General features: G+C 53.0%; 53 non-coding genes across 53 annotated transcripts; 28 read left to right on the top strand and 25 right to left on the bottom strand.

Moving 5' to 3' along the window:
* Window positions 1-180: 180 nt before the first annotated feature.
* On the bottom strand, window positions 181-254 carry TRNAI-AAU (transfer RNA isoleucine (anticodon AAU)). Its single transcript has one exon. It is a non-coding gene; the product is annotated as a tRNA-Ile (tRNA).
* A 126-nt stretch (window positions 255-380) lies between these two features.
* TRNAW-CCA (transfer RNA tryptophan (anticodon CCA)) lies at window positions 381-452 on the top strand. The gene has a single exon. It is a non-coding gene; the product is annotated as a tRNA-Trp (tRNA).
* Window positions 453-1,016: 564 nt separating this feature from the next.
* TRNAI-AAU (transfer RNA isoleucine (anticodon AAU)) lies at window positions 1,017-1,090 on the bottom strand. Its single transcript has one exon. It is a non-coding gene; the product is annotated as a tRNA-Ile (tRNA).
* A 126-nt stretch (window positions 1,091-1,216) lies between these two features.
* Window positions 1,217-1,288, top strand: TRNAW-CCA (transfer RNA tryptophan (anticodon CCA)). The gene has a single exon. It is a non-coding gene; the product is annotated as a tRNA-Trp (tRNA).
* A 564-nt stretch (window positions 1,289-1,852) lies between these two features.
* TRNAI-AAU (transfer RNA isoleucine (anticodon AAU)) lies at window positions 1,853-1,926 on the bottom strand. Its single transcript has one exon. It is a non-coding gene; the product is annotated as a tRNA-Ile (tRNA).
* Window positions 1,927-2,688: 762 nt separating this feature from the next.
* On the bottom strand, window positions 2,689-2,762 carry TRNAI-AAU (transfer RNA isoleucine (anticodon AAU)). The gene has a single exon. It is a non-coding gene; the product is annotated as a tRNA-Ile (tRNA).
* A 126-nt stretch (window positions 2,763-2,888) lies between these two features.
* On the top strand, window positions 2,889-2,960 carry TRNAW-CCA (transfer RNA tryptophan (anticodon CCA)). Its single transcript has one exon. It is a non-coding gene; the product is annotated as a tRNA-Trp (tRNA).
* Window positions 2,961-3,524: 564 nt separating this feature from the next.
* On the bottom strand, window positions 3,525-3,598 carry TRNAI-AAU (transfer RNA isoleucine (anticodon AAU)). Its single transcript has one exon. It is a non-coding gene; the product is annotated as a tRNA-Ile (tRNA).
* A 126-nt stretch (window positions 3,599-3,724) lies between these two features.
* Window positions 3,725-3,796, top strand: TRNAW-CCA (transfer RNA tryptophan (anticodon CCA)). The gene has a single exon. It is a non-coding gene; the product is annotated as a tRNA-Trp (tRNA).
* Window positions 3,797-4,360: 564 nt separating this feature from the next.
* Window positions 4,361-4,434, bottom strand: TRNAI-AAU (transfer RNA isoleucine (anticodon AAU)). The gene has a single exon. It is a non-coding gene; the product is annotated as a tRNA-Ile (tRNA).
* A 762-nt stretch (window positions 4,435-5,196) lies between these two features.
* Window positions 5,197-5,270, bottom strand: TRNAI-AAU (transfer RNA isoleucine (anticodon AAU)). The gene has a single exon. It is a non-coding gene; the product is annotated as a tRNA-Ile (tRNA).
* A 126-nt stretch (window positions 5,271-5,396) lies between these two features.
* Window positions 5,397-5,468, top strand: TRNAW-CCA (transfer RNA tryptophan (anticodon CCA)). Its single transcript has one exon. It is a non-coding gene; the product is annotated as a tRNA-Trp (tRNA).
* A 564-nt stretch (window positions 5,469-6,032) lies between these two features.
* On the bottom strand, window positions 6,033-6,106 carry TRNAI-AAU (transfer RNA isoleucine (anticodon AAU)). Its single transcript has one exon. It is a non-coding gene; the product is annotated as a tRNA-Ile (tRNA).
* Window positions 6,107-6,232: 126 nt separating this feature from the next.
* On the top strand, window positions 6,233-6,304 carry TRNAW-CCA (transfer RNA tryptophan (anticodon CCA)). The gene has a single exon. It is a non-coding gene; the product is annotated as a tRNA-Trp (tRNA).
* A 550-nt stretch (window positions 6,305-6,854) lies between these two features.
* TRNAI-AAU (transfer RNA isoleucine (anticodon AAU)) lies at window positions 6,855-6,928 on the bottom strand. The gene has a single exon. It is a non-coding gene; the product is annotated as a tRNA-Ile (tRNA).
* Window positions 6,929-7,054: 126 nt separating this feature from the next.
* TRNAW-CCA (transfer RNA tryptophan (anticodon CCA)) lies at window positions 7,055-7,126 on the top strand. Its single transcript has one exon. It is a non-coding gene; the product is annotated as a tRNA-Trp (tRNA).
* Window positions 7,127-7,690: 564 nt separating this feature from the next.
* TRNAI-AAU (transfer RNA isoleucine (anticodon AAU)) lies at window positions 7,691-7,764 on the bottom strand. The gene has a single exon. It is a non-coding gene; the product is annotated as a tRNA-Ile (tRNA).
* Window positions 7,765-7,890: 126 nt separating this feature from the next.
* Window positions 7,891-7,962, top strand: TRNAW-CCA (transfer RNA tryptophan (anticodon CCA)). The gene has a single exon. It is a non-coding gene; the product is annotated as a tRNA-Trp (tRNA).
* A 564-nt stretch (window positions 7,963-8,526) lies between these two features.
* On the bottom strand, window positions 8,527-8,600 carry TRNAI-AAU (transfer RNA isoleucine (anticodon AAU)). Its single transcript has one exon. It is a non-coding gene; the product is annotated as a tRNA-Ile (tRNA).
* Window positions 8,601-8,726: 126 nt separating this feature from the next.
* On the top strand, window positions 8,727-8,798 carry TRNAW-CCA (transfer RNA tryptophan (anticodon CCA)). The gene has a single exon. It is a non-coding gene; the product is annotated as a tRNA-Trp (tRNA).
* Window positions 8,799-9,362: 564 nt separating this feature from the next.
* TRNAI-AAU (transfer RNA isoleucine (anticodon AAU)) lies at window positions 9,363-9,436 on the bottom strand. The gene has a single exon. It is a non-coding gene; the product is annotated as a tRNA-Ile (tRNA).
* Window positions 9,437-9,562: 126 nt separating this feature from the next.
* On the top strand, window positions 9,563-9,634 carry TRNAW-CCA (transfer RNA tryptophan (anticodon CCA)). Its single transcript has one exon. It is a non-coding gene; the product is annotated as a tRNA-Trp (tRNA).
* A 564-nt stretch (window positions 9,635-10,198) lies between these two features.
* Window positions 10,199-10,272, bottom strand: TRNAI-AAU (transfer RNA isoleucine (anticodon AAU)). Its single transcript has one exon. It is a non-coding gene; the product is annotated as a tRNA-Ile (tRNA).
* Window positions 10,273-10,398: 126 nt separating this feature from the next.
* TRNAW-CCA (transfer RNA tryptophan (anticodon CCA)) lies at window positions 10,399-10,470 on the top strand. Its single transcript has one exon. It is a non-coding gene; the product is annotated as a tRNA-Trp (tRNA).
* A 564-nt stretch (window positions 10,471-11,034) lies between these two features.
* TRNAI-AAU (transfer RNA isoleucine (anticodon AAU)) lies at window positions 11,035-11,108 on the bottom strand. The gene has a single exon. It is a non-coding gene; the product is annotated as a tRNA-Ile (tRNA).
* Window positions 11,109-11,234: 126 nt separating this feature from the next.
* Window positions 11,235-11,306, top strand: TRNAW-CCA (transfer RNA tryptophan (anticodon CCA)). The gene has a single exon. It is a non-coding gene; the product is annotated as a tRNA-Trp (tRNA).
* Window positions 11,307-12,070: 764 nt separating this feature from the next.
* On the top strand, window positions 12,071-12,142 carry TRNAW-CCA (transfer RNA tryptophan (anticodon CCA)). The gene has a single exon. It is a non-coding gene; the product is annotated as a tRNA-Trp (tRNA).
* A 564-nt stretch (window positions 12,143-12,706) lies between these two features.
* On the bottom strand, window positions 12,707-12,780 carry TRNAI-AAU (transfer RNA isoleucine (anticodon AAU)). The gene has a single exon. It is a non-coding gene; the product is annotated as a tRNA-Ile (tRNA).
* Window positions 12,781-12,906: 126 nt separating this feature from the next.
* Window positions 12,907-12,978, top strand: TRNAW-CCA (transfer RNA tryptophan (anticodon CCA)). Its single transcript has one exon. It is a non-coding gene; the product is annotated as a tRNA-Trp (tRNA).
* A 764-nt stretch (window positions 12,979-13,742) lies between these two features.
* On the top strand, window positions 13,743-13,814 carry TRNAW-CCA (transfer RNA tryptophan (anticodon CCA)). Its single transcript has one exon. It is a non-coding gene; the product is annotated as a tRNA-Trp (tRNA).
* A 564-nt stretch (window positions 13,815-14,378) lies between these two features.
* Window positions 14,379-14,452, bottom strand: TRNAI-AAU (transfer RNA isoleucine (anticodon AAU)). Its single transcript has one exon. It is a non-coding gene; the product is annotated as a tRNA-Ile (tRNA).
* Window positions 14,453-14,578: 126 nt separating this feature from the next.
* TRNAW-CCA (transfer RNA tryptophan (anticodon CCA)) lies at window positions 14,579-14,650 on the top strand. Its single transcript has one exon. It is a non-coding gene; the product is annotated as a tRNA-Trp (tRNA).
* Window positions 14,651-15,214: 564 nt separating this feature from the next.
* On the bottom strand, window positions 15,215-15,288 carry TRNAI-AAU (transfer RNA isoleucine (anticodon AAU)). The gene has a single exon. It is a non-coding gene; the product is annotated as a tRNA-Ile (tRNA).
* A 126-nt stretch (window positions 15,289-15,414) lies between these two features.
* On the top strand, window positions 15,415-15,486 carry TRNAW-CCA (transfer RNA tryptophan (anticodon CCA)). Its single transcript has one exon. It is a non-coding gene; the product is annotated as a tRNA-Trp (tRNA).
* A 764-nt stretch (window positions 15,487-16,250) lies between these two features.
* On the top strand, window positions 16,251-16,322 carry TRNAW-CCA (transfer RNA tryptophan (anticodon CCA)). The gene has a single exon. It is a non-coding gene; the product is annotated as a tRNA-Trp (tRNA).
* Window positions 16,323-17,086: 764 nt separating this feature from the next.
* On the top strand, window positions 17,087-17,158 carry TRNAW-CCA (transfer RNA tryptophan (anticodon CCA)). The gene has a single exon. It is a non-coding gene; the product is annotated as a tRNA-Trp (tRNA).
* Window positions 17,159-17,722: 564 nt separating this feature from the next.
* TRNAI-AAU (transfer RNA isoleucine (anticodon AAU)) lies at window positions 17,723-17,796 on the bottom strand. The gene has a single exon. It is a non-coding gene; the product is annotated as a tRNA-Ile (tRNA).
* A 126-nt stretch (window positions 17,797-17,922) lies between these two features.
* Window positions 17,923-17,994, top strand: TRNAW-CCA (transfer RNA tryptophan (anticodon CCA)). Its single transcript has one exon. It is a non-coding gene; the product is annotated as a tRNA-Trp (tRNA).
* Window positions 17,995-18,758: 764 nt separating this feature from the next.
* On the top strand, window positions 18,759-18,830 carry TRNAW-CCA (transfer RNA tryptophan (anticodon CCA)). Its single transcript has one exon. It is a non-coding gene; the product is annotated as a tRNA-Trp (tRNA).
* Window positions 18,831-19,394: 564 nt separating this feature from the next.
* On the bottom strand, window positions 19,395-19,468 carry TRNAI-AAU (transfer RNA isoleucine (anticodon AAU)). Its single transcript has one exon. It is a non-coding gene; the product is annotated as a tRNA-Ile (tRNA).
* A 126-nt stretch (window positions 19,469-19,594) lies between these two features.
* Window positions 19,595-19,666, top strand: TRNAW-CCA (transfer RNA tryptophan (anticodon CCA)). Its single transcript has one exon. It is a non-coding gene; the product is annotated as a tRNA-Trp (tRNA).
* Window positions 19,667-20,230: 564 nt separating this feature from the next.
* TRNAI-AAU (transfer RNA isoleucine (anticodon AAU)) lies at window positions 20,231-20,304 on the bottom strand. Its single transcript has one exon. It is a non-coding gene; the product is annotated as a tRNA-Ile (tRNA).
* Window positions 20,305-20,430: 126 nt separating this feature from the next.
* Window positions 20,431-20,502, top strand: TRNAW-CCA (transfer RNA tryptophan (anticodon CCA)). The gene has a single exon. It is a non-coding gene; the product is annotated as a tRNA-Trp (tRNA).
* A 564-nt stretch (window positions 20,503-21,066) lies between these two features.
* Window positions 21,067-21,140, bottom strand: TRNAI-AAU (transfer RNA isoleucine (anticodon AAU)). Its single transcript has one exon. It is a non-coding gene; the product is annotated as a tRNA-Ile (tRNA).
* Window positions 21,141-21,266: 126 nt separating this feature from the next.
* Window positions 21,267-21,338, top strand: TRNAW-CCA (transfer RNA tryptophan (anticodon CCA)). The gene has a single exon. It is a non-coding gene; the product is annotated as a tRNA-Trp (tRNA).
* A 564-nt stretch (window positions 21,339-21,902) lies between these two features.
* On the bottom strand, window positions 21,903-21,976 carry TRNAI-AAU (transfer RNA isoleucine (anticodon AAU)). The gene has a single exon. It is a non-coding gene; the product is annotated as a tRNA-Ile (tRNA).
* A 126-nt stretch (window positions 21,977-22,102) lies between these two features.
* On the top strand, window positions 22,103-22,174 carry TRNAW-CCA (transfer RNA tryptophan (anticodon CCA)). The gene has a single exon. It is a non-coding gene; the product is annotated as a tRNA-Trp (tRNA).
* Window positions 22,175-22,738: 564 nt separating this feature from the next.
* TRNAI-AAU (transfer RNA isoleucine (anticodon AAU)) lies at window positions 22,739-22,812 on the bottom strand. The gene has a single exon. It is a non-coding gene; the product is annotated as a tRNA-Ile (tRNA).
* Window positions 22,813-22,938: 126 nt separating this feature from the next.
* On the top strand, window positions 22,939-23,010 carry TRNAW-CCA (transfer RNA tryptophan (anticodon CCA)). Its single transcript has one exon. It is a non-coding gene; the product is annotated as a tRNA-Trp (tRNA).
* A 535-nt stretch (window positions 23,011-23,545) lies between these two features.
* Window positions 23,546-23,619, bottom strand: TRNAI-AAU (transfer RNA isoleucine (anticodon AAU)). Its single transcript has one exon. It is a non-coding gene; the product is annotated as a tRNA-Ile (tRNA).
* A 126-nt stretch (window positions 23,620-23,745) lies between these two features.
* Window positions 23,746-23,817, top strand: TRNAW-CCA (transfer RNA tryptophan (anticodon CCA)). Its single transcript has one exon. It is a non-coding gene; the product is annotated as a tRNA-Trp (tRNA).
* Window positions 23,818-24,381: 564 nt separating this feature from the next.
* TRNAI-AAU (transfer RNA isoleucine (anticodon AAU)) lies at window positions 24,382-24,455 on the bottom strand. Its single transcript has one exon. It is a non-coding gene; the product is annotated as a tRNA-Ile (tRNA).
* A 126-nt stretch (window positions 24,456-24,581) lies between these two features.
* On the top strand, window positions 24,582-24,653 carry TRNAW-CCA (transfer RNA tryptophan (anticodon CCA)). Its single transcript has one exon. It is a non-coding gene; the product is annotated as a tRNA-Trp (tRNA).
* Window positions 24,654-24,727: the final 74 nt, after the last annotated feature.

The following is a 24,727-nucleotide window of genomic DNA, read 5'->3' on the forward strand; positions in this document are numbered from 1 at the left end:
AGCAGATATGGTTCTGGATCTTGGAGCCTTGAGGTGTTGTGGGACATAATTAAGCTGGGACATAATTAAGCTGCGCCACTAGCGAAATAGGCATCTTTGCTATCCGTTGAGTAGGTTAAAGAAAACTAGGCCAAGCGCCGACGGCCATAGGAATCCACCGCGGTTGGAATAAAAGGGCAATGGCCCGTACGGGGATCGAACCCGCGACCTTGGCGTTATTAGCACCACGCTCTAACCAACTGAGCTAACCGGCCGAAACTTGCATAGGGAGAGCCGGCCAAAGCTGGCACAGGGCTATCAGGGCAACCAGGTCAATCTGTGGGCAACCGCTGAAGAATTGACGCCGGAGTAGCCTATAGCTTTCCAGAGCCACCACAGCTGACCTCGTGGCGCAACGGTAGCGCGTCTGACTCCAGATCAGAAGGTTGCGTGTTCAAATCACGTCGGGGTCATGTTGGTTTTCATCGTCACCCACCCAAGCCAGGCTCCTCTGGCCCCTCCGCGTTGTCCCATCATTCCATTCCGGCTCCCACCCACGCAGGCTCCCGATCACCCTCAGAAGGCTGGGTGAACAGCCAAACCTAAAGAGCATGTGCCGTAGGCCTGGAAGAAGCTCCACTCCTGGGCTCATAGCATTGGGTGGAGGGTTGCAAAGCCTCAAATTAATAAGAATCAAGCATGTAAAACCTGCAAGGGTCAGAAGGTGCTTTGCAAGGCGTTATGGGTTGTTTTTCTTTCCCGAAGAATACATGTCTTACCTCGGGTTCTAACATAAGCGTGCAGAGAGGCTCCAGGGCTTGTGGCGTCAGCTAACTTTTTGTTTTCCCACAATCTTTAGCAGATATGGTTCTGGATCTTGGAGCCTTGAGGTGTTGTGGGACATAATTAAGCTGGGACATAATTAAGCTGCGCCACTAGCGAAATAGGCATCTTTGCTATCCGTTGAGTAGGTTAAAGAAAACTAGGCCAAGCGCCGACGGCCATAGGAATCCACCGCGGTTGGAATAAAAGGGCAATGGCCCGTACGGGGATCGAACCCGCGACCTTGGCGTTATTAGCACCACGCTCTAACCAACTGAGCTAACCGGCCGAAACTTGCATAGGGAGAGCCGGCCAAAGCTGGCACAGGGCTATCAGGGCAACCAGGTCAATCTGTGGGCAACCGCTGAAGAATTGACGCCGGAGTAGCCTAAAGCTTTCCAGAGCCACCACAGCTGACCTCGTGGCGCAACGGTAGCGCGTCTGACTCCAGATCAGAAGGTTGCGTGTTCAAATCACGTCGGGGTCATGTTGGTTTTCATCGTCACCCACCCAAGCCAGGCTCCTCTGGCCCCTCCGCGTTGTCCCATCATTCCATTCCGGCTCCCACCCACGCAGGCTCCCGATCACCCTCAGAAGGCTGGGTGAACAGCCAAACCTAAAGAGCATGTGCCGTAGGCCTGGAAGAAGCTCCACTCCTGGGCTCATAGCATTGGGTGGAGGGTTGCAAAGCCTCAAATTAATAAGAATCAAGCATGTAAAACCTGCAAGGGTCAGAAGGTGCTTTGCAAGGCGTTATGGGTTGTTTTTCTTTCCCGAAGAATACATGTCTTACCTCGGGTTCTAACATAAGCGTGCAGAGAGGCTCCAGGGCTTGTGGCGTCAGCTAACTTTTTGTTTTCCCACAATCTTTAGCAGATATGGTTCTGGATCTTGGAGCCTTGAGGTGTTGTGGGACATAATTAAGCTGGGACATAATTAAGCTGCGCCACTAGCGAAATAGGCATCTTTGCTATCCGTTGAGTAGGTTAAAGAAAACTAGGCCAAGCGCCGACGGCCATAGGAATCCACCGCAGTTGGAATAAAAGGGCAATGGCCCGTACGGGGATCGAACCCGCGACCTTGGCGTTATTAGCACCACGCTCTAACCAACTGAGCTAACCGGCCGAAACTTGCATAGGGAGAGCCGGCCAAAGCTGGCACAGGGCTATCAGGGCAACCAGGTCAATCTGTGGGCAACCGCTGAAGAATTGACGCCGGAGTAGCCTAAAGCTTTCCAGAGCCACCACAGCTGACCTCGTGGCGCAACGGTAGCGCGTCTGACTCCAGATCAGAAGGTTGCGTGTTCAAATCACGTCGGGGGCATGTTGGTTTTCATCGTCACCCACCCAAGCCAGGCTCCTCTGGCCCCTCCGCGTTGTCCCATCATTCCATTCCGGCTCCCACCCACGCAGGCTCCCGATCACCCTCAGAAGGCTGGGTGAACAGCCAAACCTAAAGAGCATGTGCCGTAGGCCTGGAAGAAGCTCCACTCCTGGGCTCATAGCATTGGGTGGAGGGTTGCAAAGCCTCAAATTAATAAGAATCAAGCATGTAAAACCTGCAAGGGTCAGAAGGTGCTTTGCAAGGCGTTATGGGTTGTTTTTCTTTCCCGAAGAATACATGTCTTACCTCGGGTTCTAACATAAGCGTGCAGAGAGGCTCCAGGGCTTGTGGCGTCAGCTAACTTTTTGTTTTCCCACAATCTTTAGCAGATATGGTTCTGGATCTTGGAGCCTTGAGGTGTTGTGGGACATAATTAAGCTGGGACATAATTAAGCTGCGCCACTAGCGAAATAGGCATCTTTGCTATCCGTTGAGTAGGTTAAAGAAAACTAGGCCAAGCGCCGACGGCCATAGGAATCCACCGCGGTTGGAATAAAAGGGCAATGGCCCGTACGGGGATCGAACCCGCGACCTTGGCGTTATTAGCACCACGCTCTAACCAACTGAGCTAACCGGCCGAAACTTGCATAGGGAGAGCCGGCCAAAGCTGGCACAGGGCTATCAGGGCAACCAGGTCAATCTGTGGGCAACCGCTGAAGAATTGACGCCGGAGTAGCCTAAAGCTTTCCAGAGCCACCACAGCTGACCTCGTGGCGCAACGGTAGCGCGTCTGACTCCAGATCAGAAGGTTGCGTGTTCAAATCACGTCGGGGTCATGTTGGTTTTCATCGTCACCCACCCAAGCCAGGCTCCTCTGGCCCCTCCGCGTTGTCCCATCATTCCATTCCGGCTCCCACCCACGCAGGCTCCCGATCACCCTCAGAAGGCTGGGTGAACAGCCAAACCTAAAGAGCATGTGCCGTAGGCCTGGAAGAAGCTCCACTCCTGGGCTCATAGCATTGGGTGGAGGGTTGCAAAGCCTCAAATTAATAAGAATCAAGCATGTAAAACCTGCAAGGGTCAGAAGGTGCTTTGCAAGGCGTTATGGGTTGTTTTTCTTTCCCGAAGAATACATGTCTTACCTCGGGTTCTAACATAAGCGTGCAGAGAGGCTCCAGGGCTTGTGGCGTCAGCTAACTTTTTGTTTTCCCACAATCTTTAGCAGATATGGTTCTGGATCTTGGAGCCTTGAGGTGTTGTGGGACATAATTAAGCTGGGACATAATTAAGCTGCGCCACTAGCGAAATAGGCATCTTTGCTATCCGTTGAGTAGGTTAAAGAAAACTAGGCCAAGCGCCGACGGCCATAGGAATCCACCGCGGTTGGAATAAAAGGGCAATGGCCCGTACGGGGATCGAACCCGCGACCTTGGCGTTATTAGCACCACGCTCTAACCAACTGAGCTAACCGGCCGAAACTTGCATAGGGAGAGCCGGCCAAAGCTGGCACAGGGCTATCAGGGCAACCAGGTCAATCTGTGGGCAACCGCTGAAGAATTGACGCCGGAGTAGCCTAAAGCTTTCCAGAGCCACCACAGCTGACCTCGTGGCGCAACGGTAGCGCGTCTGACTCCAGATCAGAAGGTTGCGTGTTCAAATCACGTCGGGGTCATGTTGGTTTTCATCGTCACCCACCCAAGCCAGGCTCCTCTGGCCCCTCCGCGTTGTCCCATCATTCCATTCCGGCTCCCACCCACGCAGGCTCCCGATCACCCTCAGAAGGCTGGGTGAACAGCCAAACCTAAAGAGCATGTGCCGTAGGCCTGGAAGAAGCTCCACTCCTGGGCTCATAGCATTGGGTGGAGGGTTGCAAAGCCTCAAATTAATAAGAATCAAGCATGTAAAACCTGCAAGGGTCAGAAGGTGCTTTGCAAGGCGTTATGGGTTGTTTTTCTTTCCCGAAGAATACATGTCTTACCTCGGGTTCTAACATAAGCGTGCAGAGAGGCTCCAGGGCTTGTGGCGTCAGCTAACTTTTTGTTTTCCCACAATCTTTAGCAGATATGGTTCTGGATCTTGGAGCCTTGAGGTGTTGTGGGACATAATTAAGCTGGGACATAATTAAGCTGCGCCACTAGCGAAATAGGCATCTTTGCTATCCGTTGAGTAGGTTAAAGAAAACTAGGCCAAGCGCCGACGGCCATAGGAATCCACCGCGGTTGGAATAAAAGGGCAATGGCCCGTACGGGGATCGAACCCGCGACCTTGGCGTTATTAGCACCACGCTCTAACCAACTGAGCTAACCGGCCGAAACTTGCATAGGGAGAGCCGGCCAAAGCTGGCACAGGGCTATCAGGGCAACCAGGTCAATCTGTGGGCAACCGCTGAAGAATTGACGCCGGAGTAGCCTATAGCTTTCCAGAGCCACCACAGCTGACCTCGTGGCGCAACGGTAGCGCGTCTGACTCCAGATCAGAAGGTTGCGTGTTCAAATCACGTCAGGGTCATGTTGGTTTTCATCGTCACCCACCCAAGCCAGGCTCCTCTGGCCCCTCCGCGTTGTCCCATCATTCCATTCCGGCTCCCACCCACGCAGGCTCCCGATCACCCTCAGAAGGCTGGGTGAACAGCCAAACCTAAAGAGCATGTGCCGTAGGCCTGGAAGAAGCTCCACTCCTGGGCTCATAGCATTGGGTGGAGGGTTGCAAAGCCTCAAATTAATAAGAATCAAGCATGTAAAACCTGCAAGGGTCAGAAGGTGCTTTGCAAGGCGTTATGGGTTGTTTTTCTTTCCCGAAGAATACATGTCTTACCTCGGGTTCTAACATAAGCGTGCAGAGAGGCTCCAGGGCTTGTGGCGTCAGCTAACTTTTTGTTTTCCCACAATCTTTAGCAGATATGGTTCTGGATCTTGGAGCCTTGAGGTGTTGTGGGACATAATTAAGCTGGGACATAATTAAGCTGCGCCACTAGCGAAATAGGCATCTTTGCTATCCGTTGAGTAGGTTAAAGAAAACTAGGCCAAGCGCCGACGGCCATAGGAATCCACCGCGGTTGGAATAAAAGGGCAATGGCCCGTACGGGGATCGAACCCGCGACCTTGGCGTTATTAGCACCACGCTCTAACCAACTGAGCTAACCGGCCGAAACTTGCATAGGGAGAGCCGGCCAAAGCTGGCACAGGGCTATCAGGGCAACCAGGTCAATCTGTGGGCAACCGCTGAAGAATTGACGCCGGAGTAGCCTAAAGCTTTCCAGAGCCACCACAGCTGACCTTGTGGCGCAACGGTAGCGCGTCTGACTCCAGATCAGAAGGTTGCGTGTTCAAATCACGTCGGGGTCATGTTGGTTTTCATCGTCACCCACCCAAGCCAGGCTCCTCTGGCCCCTCCGCGTTGTCCCATCATTCCATTCCGGCTCCCACCCACGCAGGCTCCCGATCACCCTCAGAAGGCTGGGTGAACAGCCAAACCTAAAGAGCATGTGCCGTAGGCCTGGAAGAAGCTCCACTCCTGGGCTCATAGCATTGGGTGGAGGGTTGCAAAGCCTCAAATTAATAAGAATCAAGCATGTAAAACCTGCAAGGGTCAGAAGGTGCTTTGCAAGGCGTTATGGGTTGTTTTTCTTTCCCGAAGAATACATGTCTTACCTCGGGTTCTAACATAAGCGTGCAGAGAGGCTCCAGGGCTTGTGGCGTCAGCTAACTTTTTGTTTTCCCACAATCTTTAGCAGATATGGTTCTGGATCTTGGAGCCTTGAGGTGTTGTGGGACATAATTAAGCTGGGACATAATTAAGCTGCGCCACTAGCGAAATAGGCATCTTTGCTATCCGTTGAGTAGGTTAAAGAAAACTAGGCCAAGCGCCGACGGCCATAGGAATCCACCGCGGTTGGAATAAAAGGGCAATGGCCCGTACGGGGATCGAACCCGCGACCTTGGCGTTATTAGCACCACGCTCTAACCAACTGAGCTAACCGGCCGAAACTTGCATAGGGAGAGCCGGCCAAAGCTGGCACAGGGCTATCAGGGCAACCAGGTCAATCTGTGGGCAACCGCTGAAGAATTGACGCCGGAGTAGCCTAAAGCTTTCCAGAGCCACCACAGCTGACCTCGTGGCGCAACGGTAGCGCGTCTGACTCCAGATCAGAAGGTTGCGTGTTCAAATCACGTCGGGGTCATGTTGGTTTTCATCGTCACCCACCCAAGCCAGGCTCCTCTGGCCCCTCCGCGTTGTCCCATCATTCCATTCCGGCTCCCACCCACGCAGGCTCCCGATCACCCTCAGAAGGCTGGGTGAACAGCATGTGCCGTAGGCCTGGAAGAAGCTCCACTCCTGGGCTCATAGCATTGGGTGGAGGGTTGCAAAGCCTCAAATTAATAAGAATCAAGCATGTAAAACCTGCAAGGGTCAGAAGGTGCTTTGCAAGGCGTTATGGGTTGTTTTTCTTTCCCGAAGAATACATGTCTTACCTCGGGTTCTAACATAAGCGTGCAGAGAGGCTCCAGGGCTTGTGGCGTCAGCTAACTTTTTGTTTTCCCACAATCTTTAGCAGATATGGTTCTGGATCTTGGAGCCTTGAGGTGTTGTGGGACATAATTAAGCTGGGACATAATTAAGCTGCGCCACTAGCGAAATAGGCATCTTTGCTATCCGTTGAGTAGGTTAAAGAAAACTAGGCCAAGCGCCGACGGCCATAGGAATCCACCGCGGTTGGAATAAAAGGGCAATGGCCCGTACGGGGATCGAACCCGCGACCTTGGCGTTATTAGCACCACGCTCTAACCAACTGAGCTAACCGGCCGAAACTTGCATAGGGAGAGCCGGCCAAAGCTGGCACAGGGCTATCAGGGCAACCAGGTCAATCTGTGGGCAACCGCTGAAGAATTGACGCCGGAGTAGCCTAAAGCTTTCCAGAGCCACCACAGCTGACCTCGTGGCGCAACGGTAGCGCGTCTGACTCCAGATCAGAAGGTTGCGTGTTCAAATCACGTCGGGGTCATGTTGGTTTTCATCGTCACCCACCCAAGCCAGGCTCCTCTGGCCCCTCCGCGTTGTCCCATCATTCCATTCCGGCTCCCACCCACGCAGGCTCCCGATCACCCTCAGAAGGCTGGGTGAACAGCCAAACCTAAAGAGCATGTGCCGTAGGCCTGGAAGAAGCTCCACTCCTGGGCTCATAGCATTGGGTGGAGGGTTGCAAAGCCTCAAATTAATAAGAATCAAGCATGTAAAACCTGCAAGGGTCAGAAGGTGCTTTGCAAGGCGTTATGGGTTGTTTTTCTTTCCCGAAGAATACATGTCTTACCTCGGGTTCTAACATAAGCGTGCAGAGAGGCTCCAGGGCTTGTGGCGTCAGCTAACTTTTTGTTTTCCCACAATCTTTAGCAGATATGGTTCTGGATCTTGGAGCCTTGAGGTGTTGTGGGACATAATTAAGCTGGGACATAATTAAGCTGCGCCACTAGCGAAATAGGCATCTTTGCTATCCGTTGAGTAGGTTAAAGAAAACTAGGCCAAGCGCCGACGGCCATAGGAATCCACCGCGGTTGGAATAAAAGGGCAATGGCCCGTACGGGGATCGAACCCGCGACCTTGGCGTTATTAGCACCACGCTCTAACCAACTGAGCTAACCGGCCGAAACTTGCATAGGGAGAGCCGGCCAAAGCTGGCACAGGGCTATCAGGGCAACCAGGTCAATCTGTGGGCAACCGCTGAAGAATTGACGCCGGAGTAGCCTAAAGCTTTCCAGAGCCACCACAGCTGACCTCGTGGCGCAACGGTAGCGCGTCTGACTCCAGATCAGAAGGTTGCGTGTTCAAATCACGTCGGGGTCATGTTGGTTTTCATCGTCACCCACCCAAGCCAGGCTCCTCTGGCCCCTCCGCGTTGTCCCATCATTCCATTCCGGCTCCCACCCACGCAGGCTCCCGATCACCCTCAGAAGGCTGGGTGAACAGCCAAACCTAAAGAGCATGTGCCGTAGGCCTGGAAGAAGCTCCACTCCTGGGCTCATAGCATTGGGTGGAGGGTTGCAAAGCCTCAAATTAATAAGAATCAAGCATGTAAAACCTGCAAGGGTCAGAAGGTGCTTTGCAAGGCGTTATGGGTTGTTTTTCTTTCCCGAAGAATACATGTCTTACCTCGGGTTCTAACATAAGCGTGCAGAGAGGCTCCAGGGCTTGTGGCGTCAGCTAACTTTTTGTTTTCCCACAATCTTTAGCAGATATGGTTCTGGATCTTGGAGCCTTGAGGTGTTGTGGGACATAATTAAGCTGGGACATAATTAAGCTGCGCCACTAGCGAAATAGGCATCTTTGCTATCCGTTGAGTAGGTTAAAGAAAACTAGGCCAAGCGCCGACGGCCATAGGAATCCACCGCGGTTGGAATAAAAGGGCAATGGCCCGTACGGGGATCGAACCCGCGACCTTGGCGTTATTAGCACCACGCTCTAACCAACTGAGCTAACCGGCCGAAACTTGCATAGGGAGAGCCGGCCAAAGCTGGCACAGGGCTATCAGGGCAACCAGGTCAATCTGTGGGCAACCGCTGAAGAATTGACGCCGGAGTAGCCTATAGCTTTCCAGAGCCACCACAGCTGACCTCGTGGCGCAACGGTAGCGCGTCTGACTCCAGATCAGAAGGTTGCGTGTTCAAATCACGTCGGGGTCATGTTGGTTTTCATCGTCACCCACCCAAGCCAGGCTCCTCTGGCCCCTCCGCGTTGTCCCATCATTCCATTCCGGCTCCCACCCACGCAGGCTCCCGATCACCCTCAGAAGGCTGGGTGAACAGCCAAACCTAAAGAGCATGTGCCGTAGGCCTGGAAGAAGCTCCACTCCTGGGCTCATAGCATTGGGTGGAGGGTTGCAAAGCCTCAAATTAATAAGAATCAAGCATGTAAAACCTGCAAGGGTCAGAAGGTGCTTTGCAAGGCGTTATGGGTTGTTTTTCTTTCCCGAAGAATACATGTCTTACCTCGGGTTCTAACATAAGCGTGCAGAGAGGCTCCAGGGCTTGTGGCGTCAGCTAACTTTTTGTTTTCCCACAATCTTTAGCAGATATGGTTCTGGATCTTGGAGCCTTGAGGTGTTGTGGGACATAATTAAGCTGGGACATAATTAAGCTGCGCCACTAGCGAAATAGGCATCTTTGCTATCCGTTGAGTAGGTTAAAGAAAACTAGGCCAAGCGCCGACGGCCATAGGAATCCACCGCGGTTGGAATAAAAGGGCAATGGCCCGTACGGGGATCGAACCCGCGACCTTGGCGTTATTAGCACCACGCTCTAACCAACTGAGCTAACCGGCCGAAACTTGCATAGGGAGAGCCGGCCAAAGCTGGCACAGGGCTATCAGGGCAACCAGGTCAATCTGTGGGCAACCGCTGAAGAATTGACGCCGGAGTAGCCTAAAGCTTTCCAGAGCCACCACAGCTGACCTCGTGGCGCAACGGTAGCGCGTCTGACTCCAGATCAGAAGGTTGCGTGTTCAAATCACGTCGGGGTCATGTTGGTTTTCATCGTCACCCACCCAAGCCAGGCTCCTCTGGCCCCTCCGCGTTGTCCCATCATTCCATTCCGGCTCCCACCCACGCAGGCTCCCGATCACCCTCAGAAGGCTGGGTGAACAGCCAAACCTAAAGAGCATGTGCCGTAGGCCTGGAAGAAGCTCCACTCCTGGGCTCATAGCATTGGGTGGAGGGTTGCAAAGCCTCAAATTAATAAGAATCAAGCATGTAAAACCTGCAAGGGTCAGAAGGTGCTTTGCAAGGCGTTATGGGTTGTTTTTCTTTCCCGAAGAATACATGTCTTACCTCGGGTTCTAACATAAGCGTGCAGAGAGGCTCCAGGGCTTGTGGCGTCAGCTAACTTTTTGTTTTCCCACAATCTTTAGCAGATATGGTTCTGGATCTTGGAGCCTTGAGGTGTTGTGGGACATAATTAAGCTGGGACATAATTAAGCTGCGCCACTAGCGAAATAGGCATCTTTGCTATCCGTTGAGTAGGTTAAAGAAAACTAGGCCAAGCGCCGACGGCCATAGGAATCCACCGCGGTTGGAATAAAAGGGCAATGGCCCGTACGGGGATCGAACCCGCGACCTTGGCGTTATTAGCACCACGCTCTAACCAACTGAGCTAACCGGCCGAAACTTGCATAGGGAGAGCCGGCCAAAGCTGGCACAGGGCTATCAGGGCAACCAGGTCAATCTGTGGGCAACCGCTGAAGAATTGACGCCGGAGTAGCCTAAAGCTTTCCAGAGCCACCACAGCTGACCTCGTGGCGCAACGGTAGCGCGTCTGACTCCAGATCAGAAGGTTGCGTGTTCAAATCACGTCGGGGTCATGTTGGTTTTCATCGTCACCCACCCAAGCCAGGCTCCTCTGGCCCCTCCGCGTTGTCCCATCATTCCATTCCGGCTCCCACCCACGCAGGCTCCCGATCACCCTCAGAAGGCTGGGTGAACAGCCAAACCTAAAGAGCATGTGCCGTAGGCCTGGAAGAAGCTCCACTCCTGGGCTCATAGCATTGGGTGGAGGGTTGCAAAGCCTCAAATTAATAAGAATCAAGCATGTAAAACCTGCAAGGGTCAGAAGGTGCTTTGCAAGGCGTTATGGGTTGTTTTTCTTTCCCGAAGAATACATGTCTTACCTCGGGTTCTAACATAAGCGTGCAGAGAGGCTCCAGGGCTTGTGGCGTCAGCTAACTTTTTGTTTTCCCACAATCTTTAGCAGATATGGTTCTGGATCTTGGAGCCTTGAGGTGTTGTGGGACATAATTAAGCTGGAACATAATTAAGCTGCGCCACTAGCGAAATAGGCATCTTTGCTATCCGTTGAGTAGGTTAAAGAAAACTAGGCCAAGCGCCGACGGCCATAGGAATCCACCGCGGTTGGAATAAAAGGGCAATGGCCCGTACGGGGATCGAACCCGCGACCTTGGCGTTATTAGCACCACGCTCTAACCAACTGAGCTAACCGGCCGAAACTTGCATAGGGAGAGCCGGCCAAAGCTGGCACAGGGCTATCAGGGCAACCAGGTCAATCTGTGGGCAACCGCTGAAGAATTGACGCCGGAGTAGCCTAAAGCTTTCCAGAGCCACCACAGCTGACCTCGTGGCGCAACGGTAGCGCGTCTGACTCCAGATCAGAAGGTTGCGTGTTCAAATCACGTCGGGGTCATGTTGGTTTTCATCGTCACCCACCCAAGCCAGGCTCCTCTGGCCCCTCCGCGTTGTCCCATCATTCCATTCCGGCTCCCACCCACGCAGGCTCCCGATCACCCTCAGAAGGCTGGGTGAACAGCCAAACCTAAAGAGCATGTGCCGTAGGCCTGGAAGAAGCTCCACTCCTGGGCTCATAGCATTGGGTGGAGGGTTGCAAAGCCTCAAATTAATAAGAATCAAGCATGTAAAACCTGCAAGGGTCAGAAGGTGCTTTGCAAGGCATTATGGGTTGTTTTTCTTTCCCGAAGAATACATGTCTTACCTCGGGTTCTAACATAAGCGTGCAGAGAGGCTCCAGGGCTTGTGGCGTCAGCTAACTTTTTGTTTTCCCACAATCTTTAGCAGATATGGTTCTGGATCTTGGAGCCTTGAGGTGTTGTGGGACATAATTAAGCTGGGACATAATTAAGCTGCGCCACTAGCGAAATAGGCATCTTTGCTATCCGTTGAGTAGGTTAAAGAAAACTAGGCCAAGCGCCGACGGCCATAGGAATCCACCGCGGTTGGAATAAAAGGGCAATGGCCCATACGGGGATCGAACCCGCGACCTTGGCGTTATTAGCACCACGCTCTAACCAACTGAGCTAACCGGCCGAAACTTGCATAGGGAGAGCCGGCCAAAGCTGGCACAGGGCTATCAGGGCAACCAGGTCAATCTGTGGGCAACCGCTGAAGAATTGACGCCGGAGTAGCCTAAAGCTTTCCAGAGCCACCACAGCTGACCTCGTGGCGCAACGGTAGCGCGTCTGACTCCAGATCAGAAGGTTGCGTGTTCAAATCACGTCGGGGTCATGTTGGTTTTCATCGTCACCCACCCAAGCCAGGCTCCTCTGGCCCCTCCGCGTTGTCCCATCATTCCATTCCGGCTCCCACCCACGCAGGCTCCCGATCACCCTCAGAAGGCTGGGTGAACAGCCAAACCTAAAGAGCATGTGCCGTAGGCCTGGAAGAAGCTCCACTCCTGGGCTCATAGCATTGGGTGGAGGGTTGCAAAGCCTCAAATTAATAAGAATCAAGCATGTAAAACCTGCAAGGGTCAGAAGGTGCTTTGCAAGGCGTTATGGGTTGTTTTTCTTTCCCGAAGAATACATGTCTTACCTCGGGTTCTAACATAAGCGTGCAGAGAGGCTCCAGGGCTTGTGGCGTCAGCTAACTTTTTGTTTTCCCACAATCTTTAGCAGATATGGTTCTGGATCTTGGAGCCTTGAGGTGTTGTGGGACATAATTAAGCTGGGACATAATTAAGCTGCGCCACTAGCGAAATAGGCATCTTTGCTATCCGTTGAGTAGGTTAAAGAAAACTAGGCCAAGCGCCGACGGCCATAGGAATCCACCGCGGTTGGAATAAAAGGGCAATGGCCCGTACGGGGATCGAACCCGCGACCTTGGCGTTATTAGCACCACGCTCTAACCAACTGAGCTAACCGGCCGAAACTTGCATAGGGAGAGCCGGCCAAAGCTGGCACAGGGCTATCAGGGCAACCAGGTCAATCTGTGGGCAACCGCTGAAGAATTGACGCCGGAGTAGCCTAAAGCTTTCCAGAGCCACCACAGCTGACCTCGTGGCGCAACGGTAGCGCGTCTGACTCCAGATCAGAAGGTTGCGTGTTCAAATCACGTCGGGGTCATGTTGGTTTTCATCGTCACCCACCCAAGCCAGGCTCCTCTGGCCCCTCCGCGTTGTCCCATCATTCCATTCCGGCTCCCACCCACGCAGGCTCCCGATCACCCTCAGAAGGCTGGGTGAACAGCCAAACCTAAAGAGCATGTGCCGTAGGCCTGGAAGAAGCTCCACTCCTGGGCTCATAGCATTGGGTGGAGGGTTGCAAAGCCTCAAATTAATAAGAATCAAGCATGTAAAACCTGCAAGGGTCAGAAGGTGCTTTGCAAGGCGTTATGGGTTGTTTTTCTTTCCCGAAGAATACATGTCTTACCTCGGGTTCTAACATAAGCGTGCAGAGAGGCTCCAGGGCTTGTGGCGTCAGCTAACTTTTTGTTTTCCCACAATCTTTAGCAGATATGGTTCTGGATCTTGGAGCCTTGAGGTGTTGTGGGACATAATTAAGCTGGGACATAATTAAGCTGCGCCACTAGCGAAATAGGCATCTTTGCTATCCGTTGAGTAGGTTAAAGAAAACTAGGCCAAGCGCCGACGGCCATAGGAATCCACCGCGGTTGGAATAAAAGGGCAATGGCCCGTACGGGGATCGAACCCACGACCTTGGCGTTATTAGCACCACGCTCTAACCAACTGAGCTAACCGGCCGAAACTTGCATAGGGAGAGCCGGCCAAAGCTGGCACAGGGCTATCAGGGCAACCAGGTCAATCTGTGGGCAACCGCTGAAGAATTGACGCCGGAGTAGCCTAAAGCTTTCCAGAGCCACCACAGCTGACCTCGTGGCGCAACGGTAGCGCGTCTGACTCCAGATCAGAAGGTTGCGTGTTCAAATCACGTCGGGGTCATGTTGGTTTTCATCGTCACCCACCCAAGCCAGGCTCCTCTGGCCCCTCCGCGTTGTCCCATCATTCCATTCCGGCTCCCACCCACGCAGGCTCCCGATCACCCTCAGAAGGCTGGGTGAACAGCCAAACCTAAAGAGCATGTGCCGTAGGCCTGGAAGAAGCTCCACTCCTGGGCTCATAGCATTGGGTGGAGGGTTGCAAAGCCTCAAATTAATAAGAATCAAGCATGTAAAACCTGCAAGGGTCAGAAGGTGCTTTGCAAGGCGTTATGGGTTGTTTTTCTTTCCCGAAGAATACATGTCTTACCTCGGGTTCTAACATAAGCGTGCAGAGAGGCTCCAGGGCTTGTGGCGTCAGCTAACTTTTTGTTTTCCCACAATCTTTAGCAGATATGGTTCTGGATCTTGGAGCCTTGAGGTGTTGTGGGACATAATTAAGCTGGGACATAATTAAGCTGCGCCACTAGCGAAATAGGCATCTTTGCTATCCGTTGAGTAGGTTAAAGAAAACTAGGCCAAGCGCCGACGGCCATAGGAATCCACCGCGGTTGGAATAAAAGGGCAATGGCCCGTACGGGGATCGAACCCGCGACCTTGGCGTTATTAGCACCACGCTCTAACCAACTGAGCTAACCGGCCGAAACTTGCATAGGGAGAGCCGGCCAAAGCTGGCACAGGGCTATCAGGGCAACCAGGTCAATCTGTGGGCAACCGCTGAAGAATTGACGCCGGAGTAGCCTAAAGCTTTCCAGAGCCACCACAGCTGACCTCGTGGCGCAACGGTAGCGCGTCTGACTCCAGATCAGAAGGTTGCGTGTTCAAATCACGTCGGGGTCATGTTGGTTTTCATCGTCACCCACCCAAGCCAGGCTCCTCTGGCCCCTCCGCGTTGTCCCATCATTCCATTCCGGCTCCCACCCACGCAGGCTCCCGATCACCCTCAGAAGGCTGGGTGAACAGCCAAACCTAAAGAGCATGTGCCGTAGGCCTGGAAGAAGCTCCACTCCTGGGCTCATAGCATTGGGTGGAGGGTTGCAAAGCCTCAAATTAATAAGAATCAAGCATGTAAAACCTGCAAGGGTCAGAAGGTGCTTTGCAAGGCGTTATGGGTTGTTTTTCTTTCCCGAAGAATACATGTCTTACCTCGGGTTCTAACATAAGCGTGCAGAGAGGCTCCAGGGCTTGTGGCGTCAGCTAACTTTTTGTTTTCCCACAATCTTTAGCAGATATGGTTCTGGATCTTGGAGCCTTGAGGTGTTGTGGGACATAATTAAGCTGGGACATAATTAAGCTGCGCCACTAGCGAAATAGGCATCTTTGCTATCCGTTGAGTAGGTTAAAGAAAACTAGGCCAAGCGCCGACGGCCATAGGAATCCACCGCGGTTGGAATAAAAGGGCAATGGCCCGTACGGGGATCGAACCCGCGACCTTGGCGTTATTAGCACCACGCTCTAACCAACTGAGCTAACCGGCCGAAACTTGCATAGGGAGAGCCGGCCAAAGCTGGCACAGGGCTATCAGGGCAACCAGGTCAATCTGTGGGCAACCGCTGAAGAATTGACGCCGGAGTAGCCTAAAGCTTTCCAGAGCCACCACAGCTGACCTCGTGGCGCAACGGTAGCGCGTCTGACTCCAGATCAGAAGGTTGCGTGTTCAAATCACGTCGGGGTCATGTTGGTTTTCATCGTCACCCACCCAAGCCAGGCTCCTCTGGCCCCTCCGCGTTGTCCCATCATTCCATTCCGGCTCCCACCCACGCAGGCTCCCGATCACCCTCAGAAGGCTGGGTGAACAGCCAAACCTAAAGAGCATGTGCCGTAGGCCTGGAAGAAGCTCCACTCCTGGGCTCATAGCATTGGGTGGAGGGTTGCAAAGCCTCAAATTAATAAGAATCAAGCATGTAAAACCTGCAAGGGTCAGAAGGTGCTTTGCAAGGCGTTATGGGTTGTTTTTCTTTCCCGAAGAATACATGTCTTACCTCGGGTTCTAACATAAGCGTGCAGAGAGGCTCCAGGGCTTGTGGCGTCAGCTAACTTTTTGTTTTCCCACAATCTTTAGCAGATATGGTTCTGGATCTTGGAGCCTTGAGGTGTTGTGGGACATAATTAAGCTGGGACATAATTAAGCTGCGCCACTAGCGAAATAGGCATCTTTGCTATCCGTTGAGTAGGTTAAAGAAAACTAGGCCAAGCGCCGACGGCCATAGGAATCCACCGCGGTTGGAATAAAAGGGCAATGGCCCGTACGGGGATCGAACCCGCGACCTTGTCGTTATTAGCACCACGCTCTAACCAACTGAGCTAACCGGCCGAAACTTGCATAGGGAGAGCCGGCCAAAGCTGGCACAGGGCTATCAGGGCAACCAGGTCAATCTGTGGGCAACCGCTGAAGAATTGACGCCGGAGTAGCCTAAAGCTTTCCAGAGCCACCACAGCTGACCTCGTGGCGCAACGGTAGCGCGTCTGACTCCAGATCAGAAGGTTGCGTGTTCAAATCACGTCGGGGTCATGTTGGTTTTCATCGTCACCCACCCAAGCCAGGCTCCTCTGGCCCCTCCGCGTTGTCCCATCATTCCATTCCGGCTCCCACCCACGCAGGCTCCCGATCACCCTCAGAAGGCTGGGTGAACAGCCAAACCTAAAGAGCATGTGCCGTAGGCCTGGAAGAAGCTCCACTCCTGGGCTCATAGCATTGGGTGGAGGGTTGCAAAGCCTCAAATTAATAAGAATCAAGCATGTAAAACCTGCAAGGGTCAGAAGGTGCTTTGCAAGGCGTTATGGGTTGTTTTTCTTTCCCGAAGAATACATGTCTTACCTCGGGTTCTAACATAAGCGTGCAGAGAGGCTCCAGGGCTTGTGGCGTCAGCTAACTTTTTGTTTTCCCACAATCTTTAGCAGATATGGTTCTGGATCTTGGAGCCTTGAGGTGTTGTGGGACATAATTAAGCTGGGACATAATTAAGCTGCGCCACTAGCGAAATAGGCATCTTTGCTATCCGTTGAGTAGGTTAAAGAAAACTAGGCCAAGCGCCGACGGCCATAGGAATCCACCGCGGTTGGAATAAAAGGGCAATGGCCCGTACGGGGATCGAACCCACGACCTTGGCGTTATTAGCACCACGCTCTAACCAACTGAGCTAACCGGCCGAAACTTGCATAGGGAGAGCCGGGCAAAGCTGGCACAGGGCTATCAGGGCAACCAGGTCAATCTGTGGGCAACCGCTGAAGAATTGACGCCGGAGTAGCCTAAAGCTTTCCAGAGCCACCACAGCTGACCTCGTGGCGCAACGGTAGCGCGTCTGACTCCAGATCAGAAGGTTGCGTGTTCAAATCACGTCGGGGTCATGTTGGTTTTCATCGTCACCCACCCAAGCCAGGCTCCTCTGGCCCCTCCGCGTTGTCCCATCATTCCATTCCGGCTCCCACCCACGCAGGCTCCCGATCACCCTCAGAAGGCTGGGTGAACAGCCAAACCTAAAGAGCATGTGCCGTAGGCCTGGAAGAAGCTCCACTCCTGGGCTCATAGCATTGGGTGGAGGGTTGCAAAGCCTCAAATTAATAAGAATCAAGCATGTAAAACCTGCAAGGGTCAGAAGGTGCTTTGCAAGGCGTTATGGGTTGTTTTTCTTTCCCGAAGAATACATGTCTTACCTCGGGTTCTAACATAAGCGTGCAGAGAGGCTCCAGGGCTTGTGGCGTCAGCTAACTTTTTGTTTTCCCACAATCTTTAGCAGATATGGTTCTGGATCTTGGAGCCTTGAGGTGTTGTGGGACATAATTAAGCTGGGACATAATTAAGCTGCGCCACTAGCGAAATAGGCATCTTTGCTATCCGTTGAGTAGGTTAAAGAAAACTAGGCCAAGCGCCGACGGCCATAGGAATCCACCGCGGTTGGAATAAAAGGGCAATGGCCCGTACGGGGATCGAACCCGCGACCTTGGCGTTATTAGCACCACGCTCTAACCAACTGAGCTAACCGGCCGAAACTTGCATAGGGAGAGCCGGCCAAAGCTGGCACAGGGCTATCAGGGCAACCAGGTCAATCTGTGGGCAACCGCTGAAGAATTGACGCCGGAGTAGCCTAAAGCTTTCCAGAGCCGCCACAGCTGACCTTGTGGCGCAACGGTAGCGCGTCTGACTCCAGATCAGAAGGTTGCGTGTTCAAATCACGTCGGGGTCATGTTGGTTTTCATCGTCACCCACCCAAGCCAGGCTCCTCTGGCCCCTCCGCGTTGTCCCATCATTCCATTCCGGCTCCCACCCACGCAGGCTCCCGATCACCCTCAGAAGGCTGGGTGAACAGCCAAACCTAAAGAGCATGTGCCGTAGGCCTGGAAGAAGCTCCACTCCTGGGCTCATAGCATTGGGTGGAGGGTTGCAAAGCCTCAAATTAATAAGAATCAAGCATGTAAAACCTGCAAGGGTCAGAAGGTGCTTTGCAAGGCGTTATGGGTTGTTTTTCTTTCCCGAAGAATACATGTCTTACCTCGGGTTCTAACATAAGCGTGCAGAGAGGCTCCAGGGCTTGTGGCGTCAGCTAACTTTTTGTTTTCCCACAATCTTTAGCAGATATGGTTCTGGATCTTGGAGCCTTGAGGTGTTGTGGGACATAATTAAGCTGGGACATAATTAAGCTGCGCCACTAGCGAAATAGGCATCTTTGCTATCCGTTGAGTAGGTTAAAGAAAACTAGGCCAAGCGCCGACGGCCATAGGAATCCACCGCGGTTGGAATAAAAGGGCAATGGCCGGAACGGGGATCGAACCCGCGACCTTGGCGTTATTAGCACCACGCTCTAACCAACTGAGCTAACCGGCCGAAACTTGCATAGGGAGAACCGGCCAAAGCTGGCACAGGGCTATCAGGGCAACCAGGTCAATCTGTGGGCAACCGCTGAAGAATTGACGCCGGAGTAGCCTAAAGCTTTCCAGAGCCACCACAGCTGACCTCGTGGCGCAACGGTAGCGCGTCTGACTCCAGATCAGAAGGTTGCGTGTTCAAATCACGTCGGGGTCATGTTGGTTTTCATCGTCACCCACCCAAGCCAGGCTCCTCTGGCCCCTCCGCGTTGTCCCATCATTCCATTCCGGCTCCCACCCACGCAGGCTCCCGATCACCCTCAGAAGGCTGGGTGAACAGCCAAACCTAAAGAGCATGTGCCGTAGGCCTGGAAGAAGCTCCACTCCTGGGCTCATAGCATTGGGTGGAGGGTTGCAAAGCCTCAAATTAATAAGAATCAAGCATGTAAAACCTGCAAGGGTCAGAAGGTGCTTTGCAAGGCGTTATGGGTTGTTTTTCTTTCCCGAAGAATACATGTCTTACCTCGGGTTCTAACATAAGCGTGCAGAGAGGCTCCAGGGCTTGTGGCGTCAGCTAACTTTTTGTTTTCCCACAATCTTTAGCAGATATGGTTCTGGATCTTGGAGCCTTGAGGTGTTGTGGGACATAATTAAGCTGGGACATAATTAAGCTGCGCCACTAGCGAAATAGGCATCTTTGCTATCCGTTGAGTAGGTTAAAGAAAACTAGGCCAAGCGCCGACGGCCATAGGAATCCACCGCGGTTGGAATAAAAGGGCAATGGCCCGTACGGGGATCGAACCCGCGACCTTGGCGTTATTAGCACCACGCTCTAACCAACTGAGCTAACCGGCCGAAACTTGCACAGGGAGAGCCGGCCAAAGCTGGCACAGGGCTATCAGGGCAACCAGGTCAATCTGTGGGCAACCGCTGAAGAATTGACGCCGGAGTAGCCTAAAGCTTTCCAGAGCCACCACAGCTGACCTCGTGGCGCAACGGTAGCGCGTCTGACTCCAGATCAGAAGGTTGCGTGTTCAAATCACGTCGGGGTCATGTTGGTTTTCATCGTCACCCACCCAAGCCAGGCTCCTCTGGCCCCTCCGCGTTGTCCCATCATTCCATTCCGGCTCCCACCCACGCAGGCTCCCGATCACCCTCAGAAGGCTGGGTGAACAGCCAAACCTAAAGAGCATGTGCCGTAGGCCTGGAAGAAGCTCCACTCCTGGGCTCATAGCATTGGGTGGAGGGTTGCAAAGCCTCAAATTAATAAGAATCAAGCATGTAAAACCTGCAAGGGTCAGAAGGTGCTTTGCAAGGCGTTATGGGTTGTTTTTCTTTCCCGAAGAATACATGTCTTACCTCGGGTTCTAACATAAGCGTGCAGAGAGGCTCCAGGGCTTGTGGCGTCAGCTAACTTTTTGTTTTCCCACAATCTTTAGCAGATATGGTTCTGGATCTTGGAGCCTTGAGGTGTTGTGGGACATAATTAAGCTGGGACATAATTAAGCTGCGCCACTAGCGAAATAGGCATCTTTGCTATCCGTTGAGTAGGTTAAAGAAAACTAGGCCAAGCGCCGACGGCCATAGGAATCCACCGCGGTTGGAATAAAAGGGCAATGGCCCGTACGGGGATCGAACCCGCGACCTTGGCGTTATTAGCACCACGCTCTAACCAACTGAGCTAACCGGCCGAAACTTGCATAGGGAGAGCCGGCCAAAGCTGGCACAGGGCTATCAGGGCAACCAGGTCAATCTGTGGGCAACCGCTGAAGAATTGACGCCGGAGTAGCCTAAAGCTTTCCAGAGCCACCACAGCTGACCTCGTGGCGCAACGGTAGCGCGTCTGACTCCAGATCAGAAGGTTGCGTGTTCAAATCACGTCGGGGTCATGTTGGTTTTCATCGTCACCCACCCAAGCCAGGCTCCTCTGGCCCCTCCGCGTTGTCCCATCATTCCATTCCGGCTCCCACCCACGCAGGCTCCCGATCACCCTCAGAAGGCTGGGTGAACAGCCAAACCTAAAGAGCATGTGCCGTAGGCCTGGAAGAAGCTCCACTCCTGGGCTCATAGCATTGGGTGGAGGGTTGCAAAGCCTCAAATTAATAAGAATCAAGCATGTAAAACCTGCAAGGGTCAGAAGGTGCTTTGCAAGGCGTTATGGGTTGTTTTTCTTTCCCGAAGAATACATGTCTTACCTCGGGTTCTAACATAAGCGTGCAGAGAGGCTCCAGGGCTTGTGGCGTCAGCTAACTTTTTGTTTTCCCACAATCTTTAGCAGATATGGTTCTGGATCTTGGAGCCTTGAGGTGTTGTGGGACATAATTAAGCTGGGACATAATTAAGCTGCGCCACTAGCGAAATAGGCATCTTTGCTATCCGTTGAGTAGGTTAAAGAAAACTAGGCCAAGCGCCGACGGCCATAGGAATCCACCGCGGTTGGAATAAAAGGGCAATGGCCCGTACGGGGATCGAACCCGCGACCTTGGCGTTATTAGCACCACGCTCTAACCAACTGAGCTAACCGGCCGAAACTTGCATAGGGAGAGCCGGCCAAAGCTGGCACAGGGCTATCAGGGCAACCAGGTCAATCTGTGGGCAACCGCTGAAGAATTGACGCCGGAGTAGCCTAAAGCTTTCCAGAGCCACCACAGCTGACCTCGTGGCGCAACGGTAGCGCGTCTGACTCCAGATCAGAAGGTTGCGTGTTCAAATCACGTCGGGGTCATGTTGGTTTTCATCGTCACCCACCCAAGCCAGGCTCCTCTGGCCCCTCCGCGTTGTCCCATCATTCCATTCCGGCTCCCACCCACGCAGGCTCCCGATCACCCTCAGAAGGCTGGGTGAACAGCCAAACCTAAAGAGCATGTGCCGTAGGCCTGGAAGAAGCTCCACTCCTGGGCTCATAGCATTGGGTGGAGGGTTGCAAAGCCTCAAATTAATAAGAATCAAGCATGTAAAACCTGCAAGGGTCAGAAGGTGCTTTGCAAGGCGTTATGGGTTGTTTTTCTTTCCCGAAGAATACATGTCTTACCTCGGGTTCTAACATAAGCGTGCAGAGAGGCTCCAGGGCTTGTGACGTCAGCTAACTTTTTGTTTTCCCACAATCTTTAGCAGATATGGTTCTGGATCTTGGAGCCTTGAGGTGTTGTGGGACATAATTAAGCTGGGACATAATTAAGCTGCGCCACTAGCGAAATAGGCATCTTTGCTATCCGTTGAGTAGGTTAAAGAAAACTAGGCCAAGCGCCGACGGCCATAGGAATCCACCGCGGTTGGAATAAAAGGGCAATGGCCCGTACGGGGATCGAACCCGCGACCTTGGCGTTATTAGCACCACGCTCTAACCAACTGAGCTAACCGGCCGAAACTTGCATAGGGAGAGCCGGCCAAAGCTGGCACAGGGCTATCAGGGCAACCAGGTCAATCTGTGGGCAACCGCTGAAGAATTGACGCCGGAGTAGCCTAAAGCTTTCCAGAGCCACCACAGCTGACCTCGTGGCGCAACGGTAGCGCGTCTGACTCCAGATCAGAAGGTTGCGTGTTCAAATCACGTCGGGGTCATGTTGGTTTTCATCGTCACCCACCCAAGCCAGGCTCCTCTGGCCCCTCCGCGTTGTCCCATCATTCCATTCCGGCTCCCACCCACGCAGGCTCCCGATCACCCTCAGAAGGCTGGGTGAACAGCCAAACCTAAAGAGCATGTGCCGTAGGCCTGGAAGAAGCTCCACTCCTGGGCTCATAGCATTGGGTGGAGGGTTGCAAAGCCTCAAATTAATAAGAATCAAGCATGTAAAACCTGCAAGGGTCAGAAGGTGCTTTGCAAGGCGTTATGGGTTGTTTTTCTTTCCCGAAGAATACATGTCTTACCTCGGGTTCTAACATAAGCGTGCAGAGAGGCTCCAGGGCTTGTGACGTCAGCTAACTTTTTGTTTTCCCACAATCTTTAGCAGATATGGTTCTGGATCTTGGAGCCTTGAGGTGTTGTGGGACATAATTAAGCTGGGACATAATTAAGCTGCGCCACTAGCGAAATAGGCATCTTTGCTATCCGTTGAGTAGGTTAAAGAAAACTAGGCCAAGCGCCGACGGCCATAGGAATCCACCGCGGTTGGAATAAAAGGGCAATGGCCCGTACGGGGATCGAACCCGCGACCTTGGCGTTATTAGCACCACGCTCTAACCAACTGAGCTAACCGGCCGAAACTTGCATAGGGAGAGCCGGCCAAAGCTGGCACAGGGCTATCAGGGCAACCAGGTCAATCTGTGGGCAACCGCTGAAGAATTGACGCCGGAGTAGCCTAAAGCTTTCCAGAGCCACCACAGCTGACCTCGTGGCGCAACGGTAGCGCGTCTGACTCCAGATCAGAAGGTTGCGTGTTCAAATCACGTCGGGGTCATGTTGGTTTTCATCGTCACCCACCCAAGCCAGGCTCCTCTGGCCCCTCCCACCCACGCAGGCTCCCGATCACCCTCAGAAGGCTGGGTGAACAGCCAAACCTAAAGAGCATGTGCCGTAGGCCTGGAAGAAGCTCCACTCCTGGGCTCATAGCATTGGGTGGAGGGTTGCAAAGCCTCAAATTAATAAGAATCAAGCATGTAAAACCTGCAAGGGTCAGAAGGTGCTTTGCAAGGCGTTATGGGTTGTTTTTCTTTCCCGAAGAATACATGTCTTACCTCGGGTTCTAACATAAGCGTGCAGAGAGGCTCCAGGGCTTGTGGCGTCAGCTAACTTTTTGTTTTCCCACAATCTTTAGCAGATATGGTTCTGGATCTTGGAGCCTTGAGGTGTTGTGGGACATAATTAAGCTGGGACATAATTAAGCTGCGCCACTAGCGAAATAGGCATCTTTGCTATCCGTTGAGTAGGTTAAAGAAAACTAGGCCAAGCGCCGACGGCCATAGGAATCCACCGCGGTTGGAATAAAAGGGCAATGGCCCGTACGGGGATCGAACCCGCGACCTTGGCGTTATTAGCACCACGCTCTAACCAACTGAGCTAACCGGCCGAAACTTGCACAGGGAGAGCCGGCCAAAGCTGGCACAGGGCTATCAGGGCAACCAGGTCAATCTGTGGGCAACCGCTGAAGAATTGACGCCGGAGTAGCCTAAAGCTTTCCAGAGCCACCACAGCTGACCTCGTGGCGCAACGGTAGCGCGTCTGACTCCAGATCAGAAGGTTGCGTGTTCAAATCACGTCGGGGTCATGTTGGTTTTCATCGTCACCCACCCAAGCCAGGCTCCTCTGGCCCCTCCGCGTTGTCCCATCATTCCATTCCGGCTCCCACCCACGCAGGCTCCCGATCACCCTCAGAAGGCTGGGTGAACAGCCAAACCTAAAGAGCATGTGCCGTAGGCCTGGAAGAAGCTCCACTCCTGGGCTCATAGCATTGGGTGGAGGGTTGCAAAGCCTCAAATTAATAAGAATCAAGCATGTAAAACCTGCAAGGGTCAGAAGGTGCTTTGCAAGGCGTTATGGGTTGTTTTTCTTTCCCGAAGAATACATGTCTTACCTCGGGTTCTAACATAAGCGTGCAGAGAGGCTCCAGGGCTTGTGGCGTCAGCTAACTTTTTGTTTTCCCACAATCTTTAGCAGATATGGTTCTGGATCTTGGAGCCTTGAGGTGTTGTGGGACATAATTAAGCTGGGACATAATTAAGCTGCGCCACTAGCGAAATAGGCATCTTTGCTATCCGTTGAGTAGGTTAAAGAAAACTAGGCCAAGCGCCGACGGCCATAGGAATCCACCGCGGTTGGAATAAAAGGGCAATGGCCCGTACGGGGATCGAACCCGCGACCTTGGCGTTATTAGCACCACGCTCTAACCAACTGAGCTAACCGGCCGAAACTTGCACAGGGAGAGCTGGCCAAAGCTGGCACAGGGCTATCAGGGCAACCAGGTCAATCTGTGGGCAACCGCTGAAGAATTGACGCCGGAGTAGCCTAAAGCTTTCCAGAGCCACCACAGCTGACCTCGTGGCGCAACGGTAGCGCGTCTGACTCCAGATCAGAAGGTTGCGTGTTCAAATCACGTCGGGGTCATGTTGGTTTTCATCGTCACCCACCCAAGCCAGGCTCCTCTGGCCCCTCCGCGTTGTCCCATCATTCCATTCCGG

This window comes from Lithobates pipiens, unplaced genomic scaffold (assembly GCF_037356315.1).
Source record: "Lithobates pipiens isolate NorthernLeopardFrog02 unplaced genomic scaffold, aLitPip1_a1.2 Scaffold_8, whole genome shotgun sequence".
Taxonomy (NCBI): domain Eukaryota; kingdom Metazoa; phylum Chordata; class Amphibia; order Anura; family Ranidae; genus Lithobates; species Lithobates pipiens.